This window comes from Nannobrachium achirus (genome assembly GCF_963921795.1).
Source record: "Nannobrachium achirus genome assembly, chromosome: 22".
Classification (NCBI taxonomy): domain Eukaryota; kingdom Metazoa; phylum Chordata; class Actinopteri; order Myctophiformes; family Myctophidae; genus Nannobrachium; species Nannobrachium achirus.
In genome coordinates this window covers 54,172,311-54,187,437 of record NC_137829.1, presented here as the reverse complement: position 1 = coordinate 54,187,437, position 15,127 = coordinate 54,172,311, and the positions used below count along the sequence as shown (strand labels likewise).

Below are 15,127 nucleotides of genomic sequence, written 5' to 3'. Positions count from 1 at the left end.
TTGACAGTCTTTGGATAGTATGTCATATAATTAACTGATTTTACCTTTAATTGTGGTTGATAGTGTTAATGTTTCTTCTATTTCATATAATTCTAATCTTAAAGGAGTAGTTCACCCCCAAAATGACTTTTTTTTCTATTGATTACTCATGCCATGGAGAGTAGAGTTCAATAATATTTTTTGGTTTTTGTCACATTCCTAAGACAAAAATTTGATTTGAGTAAATTTACCCCCATTGATTCTGGATGGTGACCCGTTTCGAAACGGGTCACCATCCGAAATGAATGGGGGTAAATTTATTGTTATCACATTTATGTGACCCCCTATGAGGGGGTCGTTGTTCTCATCTATATAGCTCTTGATCCATGTTCGCATTTTTAATTTAAATTCTTCATCTTGAAGTAATGAATTATCAAATTTCCATTTTTAGGTGTTGAGTTATTCCCATTAAACTGAATAGTTAAACAAATTCTAGCATGGTCAGATAAAATAATGGGACTGATTTCGCATTCCTTTATCATATACATATATTTAGAATAAACAAAAGCGTAATCTATTCTACTGTATGAATTGTGAACATTGGAGAAAAAGCTATAGTCTTTAATGCCTGGGTGTAATTCACGCCAGACATCGGTTAGGCCACTTTCTATACACAACCCCTGAAGAACCTTGGAGGATTTGGATCTGAAGTTTGTGGCCGGATTCGATTTATCCAAAGCTGTCATTGTTAGGTTAAAATCTCCTGCCATAACTCCAAACCCTTTACGATTTTCATTGAAAAGCAGCACCATATCAGACATGAAAGTAGGTTCGTCCGCATTGGGGGCATAGATGTTCAGAAAGGTAATGTGTATTCCCCAAATGCGGCCTGAGACCAGGATAAATCATCAGTTTGGATCGGTGACTATTTTTTCTAAGTTAAATGGTATTGATTTATTAATCAAAATAGCCGTTCCTCTGCTATGACTTCTATATGAAAAATAGACCTGGCCCACCCAATCTCTTTTTAGCTTACTATGTTCAGTGTCTGATAAACAGAGTTGGGATCCGTTACTCCAAAAAGTAGTGCACTACATATTACATATTACCTCTGAAAAAAGTAGTGCCTTACACTACTTCATTACTTCCTGGAGAAAGTAACTTGTTACACTACTCGTTACACTACTTTTGCGTTACTCCATAAAAAAGCCTGAGATGCATTGCCAACATATATTAGATGTATTAAATATTTATTATATATTATTATAATATCTAATACAATACAGTTATGTTGTTCAATGAGGTGAGCAGGGCTCACTGGTGGTCATTTGAATGAGGGTAATAATAATAATACGAAGTTATAATAATTAATCAAAATTATAATAATTAAATTATTTCTGAGCCCCTGTGGCCTTATTTAGCTCAAGCTCACATATGAGTTTATTCATTTATTTATGGACATACAAGGTTTCCACCTGACATTATATAGCCTATAGTTCTGTATCCATATGTCAGTCAGTTTAAGCAGATTTCATTCCATTTGGCTCCTATGAATTTTCCAGTCCAGGGGTGGACATGACCTGGCGGAGATTCTCCCCCCACAGAGCGCAGCAGGTCATAGTAATTATTATAATTTGTATTAGTAAGTAGGTAGTTCTGTAGTCAAATACAGCTGGGGGGCTTATTACCCCAGGGGGGGCCTATTCCCCCACTCTACCCTACTGTAGCGGGCGAAAGTGATGGAACTACAATGAGATGACTCCGTGTGCAGCAGAAGCACTAAAACAATGTCAAACTAATTCTAGCAGCGGAAAACTTCCCATTTGCTTAAAAAAGCAACATAACAGCGATGGTTTTGCATAAGGAATTATTAATTGTCCGTCATCATCAGCTCATGTCAGAGTCTCAGAGCAAAGGTGAGGTGCTCTTTTTCCCTCTCTCTCTCAGCCTACCGTACATTTCCAGTAGGCTAATTCATTCTTGTGGCTCGCTGGATATTTAATACTCACTATTTGGGGGTTTTAATGTATCTTGTCACGTGTAGGATATTAATCTAGGCTGTGATTCAAACGTCGGCTTTGCGCACCTCGTGATGCGCTGCCGTGCCACTCTTTTTTTCTCTTTTCTCTCTCTCTCCCTTTCTCTCATAGGCAAAAGGTAACTCATTTCTTTGCTTGATATTATAAATATCCGTATTTGGGGGGTTTGCTGTTTTTAGTCCCTTGTATTAATCTATATGCGATGGTTATCAAATGTCGGGTGGCTGCTGGCTGCTGCTTGATTGCCACAGTGTCACCGTGACCTGCTGCTGCGCTGACAATCAAATGTGTTTGATTACCTCTTCTTTGGTTAGTTATTTTAGAGAAATGGCAGTTCCAATGTTTTAAAAGACAAGTGATGATGTTTAGGCCTACAATCGGTTCCTGCTGAAGGCAGAAGCAGAAACTGCAGGCACGAAAGTAGCGAGTAGCGAGTAACAGTAGCAGTATTTGTAGTGTTATTATTATTTCGGAGGAGTAGTACCGTTACACTACTCGTTACCGAAAAAAGTAGTATTATTACAGTAACGCGTTACTTTGTAACGCGTTACACCCAACTCTGCTGATAAATATGTTTCTTGCAAAAAAGCCACGTCTACTTTACTTTTTTTGAGAAGAGCTAACATTTTTTTTCTCTTAATAGTGTTACCCAGACCTTTAATATTCCAGGAGTGTATTTTCATGTCTGACATGGTAGTTGTTGTAATCTGCAAATATTATCTGTGAGTGTATACATTTGCCTCATAAGTGTCGTCGTTGCTTTTATTACTACTACTAGAATTACACATATAAAACACATGGCATTGTAGTCCACGACATCTACCCCTACTCTAATTAGGCTAGAGAGAAACAATAATGGAAAAATAAAAATAAATTAAAACAATAAACAATAAATCCTTATGTTGGCCCCTGGAACTCTTGTCTTCAGTGTAATCCCTTAATTTTTTGCACCCCCGCCCCTTTTTACTGCCTATTATTTCATTTTGTTGGTCACATAATATTACTTTGTGGGGATGAGAGCCACTCATCAGCCTCCACAGCCTGTCACAAAGGTTCCCCCCTGTAGCAAAGCTGCTTAAGCCAGCAAGTAACTCTCCTCACCCTACAACAGAGGTTTTCTTCATTAGTTCACGTCCGTTTTTAACATTCTATCATTATGACCTTGTGATGTTTCAAAGAAAGGTAGCTGTGTAATATAAATAAATAATAACCCTTTAAACACCCCCTCCCTCCTTTCAGTCATGGTACGCCCGTATGACGTCACACGTTGTTGCAGGAAGTGTAGGCGCCCGTGGGGAAAGAAAAGAGGAGAAAAAAACTAAAACAAAAAACAAACAGCTGATCACGAAGATTATACTAGTATTGTCACTGTCCCTTCACGTTCGAGGGCTCAACGCCAAGTGATCTGTCCGTATACTAATAGTCATGTTGCGGGGATGCAAAACAAAAAACGTTGTCTTCTTACCTCCACCCTGGATACAGTTTTACAAGGCGAGACTTAACTCCAGCTCATCGGCGAATGATTCCGCCGCCTTTGGTTCGTCAAACAGGACAATTTTGTTTTCGTGTAGGACACGAAGCCGATGCGGGTATGCAAACCCTCGGAACATGCCCTTTTCGATGAATATCTTGATGGCACGGTCGTAGTCTCGTCTTCTCTGTCGCACCTCTGCAGGCAGATCTGGACGAATGGTGAGTTTGGCTTCGCCTTCGGTGATTGTCGTCTTCTTTGCTGTTTGTAGAATTAGCTCTTTCTCCCCGAGCCGTAAGAAGTGGATCAAAACTGGTCTCGGATGTTTTCCTGTGTATGATGGTGTCCGCGCTGGGCGAAACACTTGTTCCAGCTCGAGTGGTCTCTCCAAAGTTAGCTTTAGCCAGCTGGGTAGTTTCTGCTGAATATATTCAGATAGAGTTTGTTCCCCTTCCGAATTTTCAGCGAGCCCTAGTAAAACTAGGTGTTTTCTTTTTTCTCTGTTTGAGATTTCCTCCGTTTTCACCTCCATGGTTTTTAACAGCTTTTCAGCTCGATGTAGATCTTACTGGGTTGTTTGCAAAGTGTCTTCTAGTGTAGAGATCCTCTCCTCTGCTTCGTCCAGGCGTTGTTTGTGTGTCTCTACTACTTTGTTGGTTTTGGACAGTCCTTCTTTAATCGTTGACACTTGCGTAGTCACCTTCTCCAAACGTGTATCAATGCCGTCCAAACGTCCCAATATCTCGGAACGTTGAGATTTTAATTCAGTCATGAGTTCAGTTAGAGAAGGCTCCTTGGCGTCTTGTTCCATTGTTTGATCGTCGACGCCCGCTGGTTTCTGTCGCTGTGTTCTTGTTGTTGCTGGAGTCACCATATTATAATTTTGTATGTATTCAGTCTTACTTCTTTTAAGTGTTTGTAGAGAAAATTTGTTGAAATTGTCCTTGGGTGGAGACAAGAAAATAGTTTATTCACTGAGACGTTTCAGAGCTCTTAGCTCAGGCAGCCATCTTGTTTCCCGTCAGCCTCCTTGCCTTGTAAAAAACGTTTCTAAAAAGAATGCTAACTACCTTCATGTATGTTCATTGAGTGTTTCAGTAGTGCTATATGGGTTTAGCTGGAGTCTGAAAAGGTGAGTCTTCAGTCAGAGGCGGAAGCTAGGGAGTGAATCTGTAGTTCTAATGGAAGCTAGGGAGTGAGTCTGTAGTTCTAATGGAAGCTAGGGAGTGAGTCTGTAGTTCTAATGGAAGCTAGGGAGTGAGTCTGTAGTTCTAATGGAAGCTAGGGAGTGAGTCTGTAGTTCTAAGTGTGACAGGGAGTTTATTCCACAGTTTGGGGGCCAGGAGGGCAAATTGTCAAGGAGCTGGCTGTCCAGGACCACACCAAGGTTTCTAGCAGTTGAAACCGAAGTCACCAATGCATTATCTATGGAAATATTTACTGTAAGTAGCCTACTGTATCCAAGTACCTTGTTGGGGTCACCATATAGGTTTTAGCGATGCAGTGCGCGTTGGTCTGCGCGTGTCTGGTGTCAGTCAGAATTCCATGGCATTGATGAATTCCTGATTTTTGAATACTGACAAGAAAATCTGCAGCCCCTTCTCCATCTGGAACAGATCAGAGACATAATGAACCACTAAAGACCTACAGAGGCGGTGCTTCTCAACCTTTTCAGGCTGCAACCCCCACAATAATCATATTTGAACTGGGGACCCCCCCTTCCCCTCCCCCTCCAACCCTGACGAGCACAATAGTTGAGGCATTTTGTATAACACGGTTCTATTGTGAAAATAGCAGATCTACATGCTCACAACGCCTTGCGTTACGAGGCCTTGTGAGCATGTAGATCGGCTATTTTCACAATTTCTGCCTCGTTTTCATTTGACATTATAGAGGTATTCAAAGGTCCTTAATTGTCACTTTGTAAATGTGCAGATAGTAGATACCCTCTCTAACTCTATACTCTATATGTAGGGTTAGGGTTAGTACGTCTACTCTATACACAGGTAGTAGATACCCTCTCTAACTCTATACTCTACATGTAGGGTTAGGGTTAGTACGTCACGTACTAACCCTAACCCTACATGTAGAGTATAGAGTTAGAGAGGGTATCTACTATCTGTGTATAGAGTAGACGTACTGTACGTGTACTCTATACACAGATAGTAGATAGACTAGATACCCTCTCTAACTCTATACTCTATATGTAGGTATAGGGTTAGTACGTGTACTCTATACACTCTAACTTTATGTTGGTTTGTTTACTGTTCAGTGAGAAAACAATGTTGCACATTAAGTTAATCATCTGGGGACCCCCAAAATGATTTGGGGACCCCCCTGGGGGTCCCAACCCACTGGTTGAGATCCACTACTATAGACTATACTTTGTTGTATGACGAATGAACAAAACAAATGTATGGTATCAAAGAGTTAGCCTTAGTGTTACATTATGTCTATATTCAGTAAAAGGGGTGTGTCCCCTGTCTCTCCAGAGAGATTTTAACCAATCAGAAGAGAAAACATGTGAAATAGGAAGTGATGCAGACAACATTTGAAACATAGTCAGGTAAGACAACATGATTACAGAGAGCTGGAATGCATGGATAATCACCTGTGGAGCAAAGAAAACACAGGATCACAGCAGCAAGTAGCATGTTTGATCTGAAAATAAAAAGGACACTTTGTTCACAGCAGTGCCAGCACCAAACCTATGACCTTCATGGAATAAAAGTCACAAACACACGTATCCTATAATGTAATATAATATAATATAATATAATATAATATAATATAATATAATATAATATAATCCCTCAAAGAAAAGACTTCTTAGAGAGATTTCTTAATAACAACACAAACGGGACCAAACAATGTCCACGATTAACGATTAACAGTTGTGACCACTTAAAGCTGTCAGATTGCCTCGCACATTGTGTGTGTGTGTGTGTGTGTGTGTGTGTGTGTGTGTGTGTGTGTGTGTGTGTGTGTGTGTGTGTGTGTGTGTGTGTGTGTGTGTGTGTGTGTGTAACCCTAACCACCCATTTTCAATATTGAACTATGTCATTAATATACCTTAGAAATAAAAAAAAGAAGTTCCCCCTCTTCTGTGTTGCCTAGAACTGGAGGATTGATTTTGGGGTTTGTATTGCAAATCACAATGTGATGACATCACACCGTTGTACTTTACTACCCAAACGGTAGCACTTTACAGTAATGACCTGTTATAAATTATTTATAAACATTTATAAGCAGTTTATAGATGAGTAATAAACATGAACAAACTGTTTATTGACATTTGTAAATGTTTACCTAAACATTTATAACTGTTTTAAACATCATTTACATGTATTAGTAAGTAGTAAACTAATCATGAATAAACAAGCTGGCGTGACAGTGTCAGATCATGATACAATTTGAAATGATTATGATTGGTTTTAAAGGTCGTTCTACTTTATCCAAATAATAATATTAATAATAGGCTTAATAACAGCATTTTCCGATGGCGACGTTGTGCAGGGATGATCAACTATGGAGTGAAAATAGAGTGGGATGCTATTGTGGAGAAGAAAAATAGGCGTTGATGCCTTTGTGTTGAGTTGTTGCTCCCTCCAGTCCTCCTCATAGCCTGGGGAGGGGGATGTGCCTGGGGGAGTGTTGGAATGTTGCTGCAGGCCCCATAGCCTGGGGGGATGGGTGAGCGAGCCAATGAGGGGCGGTCACCATGGCGACGGGGGGCGAATCGGGCTGGCTTAGGCTTCAAACATGTCCGTTTTGTGGAGTGTGGGCGTGGCTCTTAAAGGAATGTAATAATAGATTCCTTAAATATCTATAAATCATTAGCAAATGTTATCAAGAGCCCTAATGTAAAGTGAAGACTATTCATTATTTACAAATGTCTGTTAAACATGAACAAACATGGAGGCCATTAACAGACAGTTGACTGCCAAACCACAACCTCCACCCCTCATTTCTCACATGGCCGTCTTCTAGCGCCACCATGATGCAGAATCTTGCAAAACACATTATTGGACACTGCTCCTACAGATTTTGTCCTAAAATCCCACAAAGCGGTACACAGTATGTCTAGAGTCATGTCATCAACATGGATCTGTCCCATTTCCCATATTCCCTGCCTTCTAAAGTTTGTGTATGCGACGTGACGGTTGCTTATCTCCCAATTAGGGAGTGTTATTGGTAAATAATGAATAGACCTCACTTTACATTAGGGCTCTTGATAATGATTTATATATATATATATATATATATATATATATCAGAGATTGCGTTAGACCGGGAATTGCCGGATTTGACCGATTTTTAATGACAAAGACCGGAAAATATAAACCTCGTCGGACATAAGGACCGATTGAAAATGACACGGCAGTTCATTAATATCACCGCAAATCTCTCTCTCGCTCTTTCTCAATGTCTCTCTCTCTCTCTCTCTCTCTCTCTCTCTCTCTCTCTCTCTCTCTCTCTCTCTCTCCTCATCACTCTCTCTCACATGTACGTTTGGTTGCACAAAAACACACGGGTTAAGCTACACTTTTTCCTGTTAATAATAACCTGTGTGAAATAAGTTGCATTGGGAGTTAAACGGGAGACACTTTATTGTGAAGGTAAGACAGGAAACGATAGTTGTTGCTGGGTTGGCCCTAGTTGTCGGTTTGTTATGTTGTCGCTAAACTGAGCTGCATTGGTTTGGACCGACTACGAGCGCGCAGTTTAAGATATACATGATGAATGTACAGCCAAAATAAGTTGTATTGTCAGAACAGTTTAGCTTACATAACAAAGTTGCATAACATAGATGCATGGCCATCGTGACCACTCGACCATACAGTGAGTAGTCTATAATTGATTAATTTCTGGACAGATGAATCTATCAACCCATGAAACATTTGCGCAGACCCCATGGACTTTCAGACTATTTCTCATTATTCTGTACATGTGTTGTTGGCCTCGCAACAGAAATGACTTGTTATGAAACCATGCAGTATGCGTGCAAACACACAGCCTGAGCCTGCGCAAGAATAGTCCAATATAAATTAATTTCCTTATGCAAGATGAAGCTGTATGTTTTTTGTACAGCCTATTACTCCTTTACATTCAATCCGTTCAGTCCCAACTATACAACAGGACTTAAACTGTTGTTATTGGCTATGTTTTTGCACCTGCTTGTCATCCATGCATTACAATTATTATGTCCGGTATTTTTATCAGATGTCCGATAAATTTTAATCATGCCGGTCACGGTGACCGGCTGTTAAAAATCCTAGCGCGACCTCTGATATATATATATATATATATATATATATATATATGTATGTATATGTATGTATATATATGTGTGTGTGTGTGTGTGTGTGTGTGTGTGTGTGTGTGTGTGTGTGTGTGTGTGTGTGTGTGTGTGTTCCAGGGACCACCCAGAATCAAAATTTGAGTTACAAACATTTGCTTTAAAAAATATATATATTTTCACAACTTTTCAAAAATAGCAGATCTACAACCTCGCAGCGCGGCACTCGGTGCCGCGCTGCGAGCTTGTATATCTGCTATTTTTTAACAGTTAAAGCATCCAATAATTTTAGGCCTATATGGGTTAACACCAGGCCTGGAATGTTGTCATTTTAGGGGCGTGGCCATTTGGCCTTTGATGTGGTCCATTTTTTGAGGGTACAAAGGCCAAATGCCAGGGCAGGAAGGCCATCAAATAAAACAAGATTTTAGTGTGGCATCTCTATGGGAGTACAGTAACTACACTACTAACGTGGCAGACAGCATTATATCGGCTATTTAATTAATTCAACAATGAAACGACTCATCTGTTTAAAACATACATTAAGCCCTATATGCATTTCGGCCATTTGAAAATAGCCGATCTACAAGCTCACGATGTGTCTGCTATTAATAGAGTATTTCTATATTGCAGGATTGATACTTTTTTAATTAATTTGAGTACTTTTCAACCACTGCGTTATGCCTTAAGAAGTCGTGGTGCAACACCTGTTAGTAACTCAATCAGTTACAAACTAACTAGTAGTTACTAAGCCTCTAGTAAGAACTTTACTCCCTAACTTAAGGCAGAACTTATGTTCTGGTGGTGCAGAATCTCAACAAAAGACACTGGTGTATACATGACAAGATATAGACACTGGTGTCTACATGACAAGAAAGAGACACTGGTGTCTACATGACAAGATATAGACACTGATGTCTACATGACAAGATATAGACACTGGTGTCTACATGACAAGAAAGAGACACTGGTGTCTACATGACAAGAAAGAGACACTGGTATCTACATGACAAGATATAGACACTGGTGTCTACATGACAAGAAAGAGACACTGGTGTCTACATGACAAGATATATAGACACTGGTGTCTACATGACAAGATATAGACACTGGTGTCTACATGACAAGAAAGAGACACTGGTGTCTACATGACAAGATATAGACACTGGTGTCTACATGACAAGATATAGACACTGGTGTCTACATGACAAGAAAGAGACACTGGTGTCTACATGACAAGAAAGAGACACTGGTGTCTACATGACAAGAAAGAGACACTGGTGTCTGCAGTCTACATATTGACAAGAAAGAGACAGAGGAGAAAGTGGTACAGTCAGCTGGGGCATTAAGGCCACTGTGGTCTCAGGTCATGCCATTGGTTTGAGGGGCATTAAGGCCACTGTGGTCTCAGGTCATGCCATTGGTTTGAGGGGCATTAAGGCCACTGTGGTCTCAGGTCATGCCATTGGTTTGAGGGGCATTAAGGCCACTGTGGTCTCAGGTCATGTCATTGGTTTGAGGGGCATTAAGGTCACTGTGGTCTCAGGTCATGTCATTGGTTTGAGGGGCATTAAGGCCACTGTGGTCTCAGGTCATGCCATTGGTTTGAGGGGCATTAAGGCCACTGTGGTCTCAGGTCATGCCATTGGTTTGACGGGCATTAAGGCCACTGTGGTCTCAGGTCATGCCATTGGTTTGACGGGCATTAAGGCCACTGTGGTCTCAGGTCATGTCATTGGTTTGAGGGGCATTAAGGCCAAACTGAGGGGCAACGACGGCCATGGCCTTCATGGCCTCCCTGAAATTCCTGCCCTGGTTAACACTTTGAAAAAATCTTCCTCCTAGCAGAATCATAACAGACCATTATGTTGTGAATCACGTCACGTTGTTGTCAAACAAACACACACAAAGCGTGTCCTACCGGCAGGCGTGCAGACCAAGACGCTTCCTGATTGAGAGAACACATCCCTCTCTAAAACAAGCCCCTCTCCAGACCATGAATGCCAAGTAGTGGAAAAATAGCAGACCTCCAAGCTCACGATGCGTTGTGAGCTTGGAGGTTGTGAGCATCTACATGCTCACAACGCCACGCAATGTAAGGTGTTGTGAGCATGTAGATCTGCTATTTTCACATTTTCTGTCTCTAATATTTGACAATTTGGCCAATGTTTAATTTGTCATTTCAGAGGTATTAACAAAATCAGTAACGCAAGACAATGCATAGATATTTTTTCCAGGAAGAGAGAGAGACCTTGACATTTGAAAGTTTGAGAAACACTGAATACTTATAGAGAAGCACCATGCAGCGGCAGCTCCTGGCCAGCAGAGGGTGCTGTTCAACAACTCATGTCTGCTCAGGAGGCTCTAGTCTAGCAGTGTTTAGATAAATAGATGGATAGATACCTTTATCATCCCAAGGGGGAAATTCAGTCACCCAGAGTCACACAGCAGTTAAGGTTACAGGACAGTAAGAAAAGGAAAGAGGACTGTTGTGTACAGCCGAGCGACAAAACAACAAACAAGAAAGAAGAATCAACAATACAGGAGAAGCAACCATACAGAGCAACTATAAGTTAAAAAAATACAAATGAAGTGTGGAGATCAGTAGAAAAACACAAACAGTTTGTCAATCAGGAAAAGCAGCGCTGAATATATTGCTGCCACTGATTAATTCCAGTAATTGAGTGCACAACTCCGCCAGCTAAATGACTGATGAATGATGAATTCCAAGTAGTGAAAAATAGCAGACCTCCAAGCTCACAACGCGTCGCAGCGCCACGCGTTGTGAGCTTGGAGGTCTGCTATTTTCACCAAAAGGCCCTTTTAGATGTTTCACCCCCTGCCTCTCTAACATTCTCTGCACGTCCCTGGTGCACATGACCTGAAGGGTCCTACTAATTGCACCACAATACCCAAAAGTACACAAAAGTACACAAAAGAACACAAAACTACCCAAAAGTATACCCCAAAGTACCCAAAAGTACCCAAAAGTATACCCAAAACTACCCAAAAGTACACAAAACTACCCCAAACTACCCAAAGGTACACAAAAGTATACCCAAAAGTACACAAAACTACCCCAAAGTACACAAAACTACCCCAAACTACCCAAAAGTGTACCCAAAAGTACACAAAACTACCCCAAAGTACACAAAACTACCCCAAACTACCCAAAAGTGTACCCAAAAGTACCCAAAAGTACCCAAAACTACCCCAAAGTACACAAAAGTATACCCAACAGTACACAAATGTACACAAAACTACCGCAAACTACACAAAAGTACACAAAAGTAGGCAGGGACCAGCACCCAGGGGGTCCCTGGTGGCCGCCCCACCACCGGGGCCCACCACGGACCCCCACGGACCCCCACGGACCTGAGCAGCGCTGGAAAGGGTCCTACTAATTGCACCACAATACCCAAAAGTACACAAAAGTACACAAAAGAACACAAAACTACCCAAAAGTATACCCCAAAGTACCCAAAAGTACACAAAAGTATACCCAAAACTACCCAAAACTACCCAAAAGTACACAAAACTACCCCAAACTACCCAAAAGTACACAAAAGTATACCCAAAAGTACCCAAAAGTACACAAAACTACCCCAAAGTACCCAAAAGTACCCAAAAGTATACCCAAAACTACCCTAAAGTACACAAAACTACCCCAAACTACCCAAAAGTACACAAAAGTATACCCAAAAGTATACCCAAAAGTACACAAAAGTACACAAAACTACCCCAAAGTACACAAAACTACCCCGAACTACCCAAAAGTGTACCCAAAAGTACACAAAACTACCCCAAACTACCCAAAAGTGTACCCCAAAGTACCCAAAAGGACCCAAAACTACCCCAAAGTACACAAAAGTATACCCAACAGTACACAAATGTACACAAAACTACCGCAAACTACACAAAAGTAGGCAGGGACCAGCACCCAGGGGGTCCCTGGTGGCCGCCTAATGCTAACACATGCTAATGCTAACATGCTAATGCTAACACATGCTAATGCTAACATGCTAATGCTAACACATGCTAATGCTAATAACAAATGCTAGCATTAGCATGTTAGCATTAGCATGTTAGCATTAGCATTTGTTAGCTAACACATGCCAATCCTAATGCTAACACATGCTAATGCTAACATGCTAATGCTAACACATGCTAATGCTAACAAATGCTAATGATAACATGCTAATGCTAATGCTAACACATGCTAATGTTAACATGCTAAAGCTAATGCTAACACATGCTATTGCTAATAACAAATGCTAGCATTAGCATGTTAGCATTAGCATGTTAGCATTAGCATGTTAGCATTAGCATTTGTTAGCATTAGCATTAGCATGTGTTAGCATTAGCATGTTAGCATTAGCATGTGTTAGCATTAGCTAACATGCTAATGAAAAAAATGCTAATGCTAACAAATGCTAATGCTAACAAATGCTAATGCTAACAAATGCTAACGCCCCACCACCGGGTGGGCCCCGGTGGTGGGGCGGCCACCAGGGACCCCCTGGGTGCTGGTCCCTGCCTTCTTTTGTGTAGTTTGCGGTAGTTTTGTGTACATTTGTGTACTGTTGGGTATACTTTTGTGTACTTTGGGGTAGTTTTGGGTAGTTTTGGGTACACTTTTGGGTAGTTTGGGGTAGTTTTGTGTACTTTGGGGTAGTTTTGTGTACTTTTGGGTACTTTTGGGTACACTTTTGGGTAGTTTGGGGTAGTTTTGTGTACTTTGGGGTAGTTTTGTGTACTTTTGTGTACTTTTGGGTATACTTTTGGGTACTTTTGGGTACTTTTGGGTACACTTTTGGGTAGTTTGGGGTAGTTTTGTGTACTTTTGGGTACACTTTTGGGTAGTTTGGGGTAGTTTTGTGTACTTTGTGGTAGTTTTGTGTACTTTTGTGTACTTTTGGGTATACTTTTGTGTAGTTTTGTGCACTTTTGGGTAGTTTTGGGTAGTTTTGGGTATACTTTTGGGTACTTTTGGGTACTTTTGTGTACTTTTGGGTCCAGAGACCCTTCCAGACGGTCTAGTTGCTGGGGGACCGCAGTGGGGGTCCACGAGGGGCTCCGTGGGGCCCCGGTGGAGGGACGGCGGCGAGGGACCCCCTGGGGACCCCCCCTGAGGAGTGGGGGTCCGCGGACCCCTTCCCGGCCAAGCCACGGCATGTGGAGTGGAGCAGCACCTAGCTTGTAGATCTGCTAGATTCGCTTATTTTTTCATTTGCTTTTTCCAGCGCTGCTCAGGTCCATGGGGGTCCGTGGGGGTCCGTGGTGGGCCCCGGTGGTGGGGCGGCCACCAGGGACCCCCTGGGTGCTGGTTCCTGCCTACTTTTGTGTACTTTTGTGTAGTTTGCGGTAGTTTTGTGTAGGGATGGGTATCGTTCACCTTTGAATCGATACGATACCTTTTTCGATACCTGGGAATCGATACGATACCTTTTTCGATACCATTTTCGATACTTTTTATTTATTATTATTATTATAATTATTATTTGCCTTTTTCTATAGGCTATTTTATAGACGTTGGATCATTATCATAATAATAAACATTATAGGCTATTCTCTACTATTTTCACAGTAACGAGTGTAGCCTACTAAAGCAGTCATTAAACTTTCAGTAGCCCAACTGTTACAGATGCGACTGGCAAGGGGTGCATTCAAAAGTATCGAAACAAGGTATTGTTCGTTTTTACGTGAACCGATACTCGATAGTATCGATTCAGTGAATCGATACCATTAAAAGTATCGCCGACGATACCCAACCCTAGTTTTGTGTACATTTGTGTACTGTTGGGTATACTTTTGTGTACTTTGGGGTAGTTTTGGGTACTTTTGGGTACACTTTTGGGTAGTTTGGGGTAGTTTTGTGTACTTTGGGGTAGTTGTGTGTACTTTTGGGTACACTTTTGGGTAGTTTGGGGTAGTTTTGTGTACTTTTGGGTACTTTTGGGTGTACTTTTGTGTACTTTTGGGTATACTTTTGTGTACTTTTGGGTAGTTTGGGGTAGTTTTGTGTACTTTTGGGTAGTTTTGGGTAGTTTTGTGTTCTTTTGTGTACTTTTGTGTATTTTTGGGTATTGTTTGCAATTAGTAGGACCCGACCTGAACTAGTGATGCCTCTAGAACTAGTGTTCATGTCAATTTGTGTTTCCAGACATTTAACCACTTGAACTGTCAATACTTAATAAACTTGACCTTTCACTCTGTACTTAGTCTGCTATTTTCCTCCTCTACAAAAACCTATTTGCAGAAAATAGACGATCTACTGAGCTTGTTATTTTAGGCTAAAGTTCTCTGAATATGGACACTAGGATTCAAGTTGTTAATTGC

General features: G+C 41.1%; 1 protein-coding gene across 4 annotated transcripts in view; it reads right to left on the bottom strand.

Annotated features, from left to right (window-relative positions):
* The window catches only part of LOC308308239 (transmembrane protease serine 9-like), a 53,368-nt gene that overhangs the window by 35,531 nt on the left and 2,710 nt on the right, over positions 1-15,127 (bottom strand). For 3 of the 4 annotated variants that reach the window (XM_080753613.1, XM_080753614.1, XM_080753615.1), the window contains exons 2-3: positions 6,101-6,150; positions 4,958-5,096 (exon numbers count right to left, since the gene is read on the bottom strand). The exons of the other annotated variant lie outside the window; for it this stretch is intronic. The gene's annotated coding sequence lies outside the window, so the exon portion shown is untranslated. The remainder of the gene's footprint in view (positions 1-4,957; positions 5,097-6,100; positions 6,151-15,127) is intronic. 4 annotated transcript variants of the gene reach the window in all.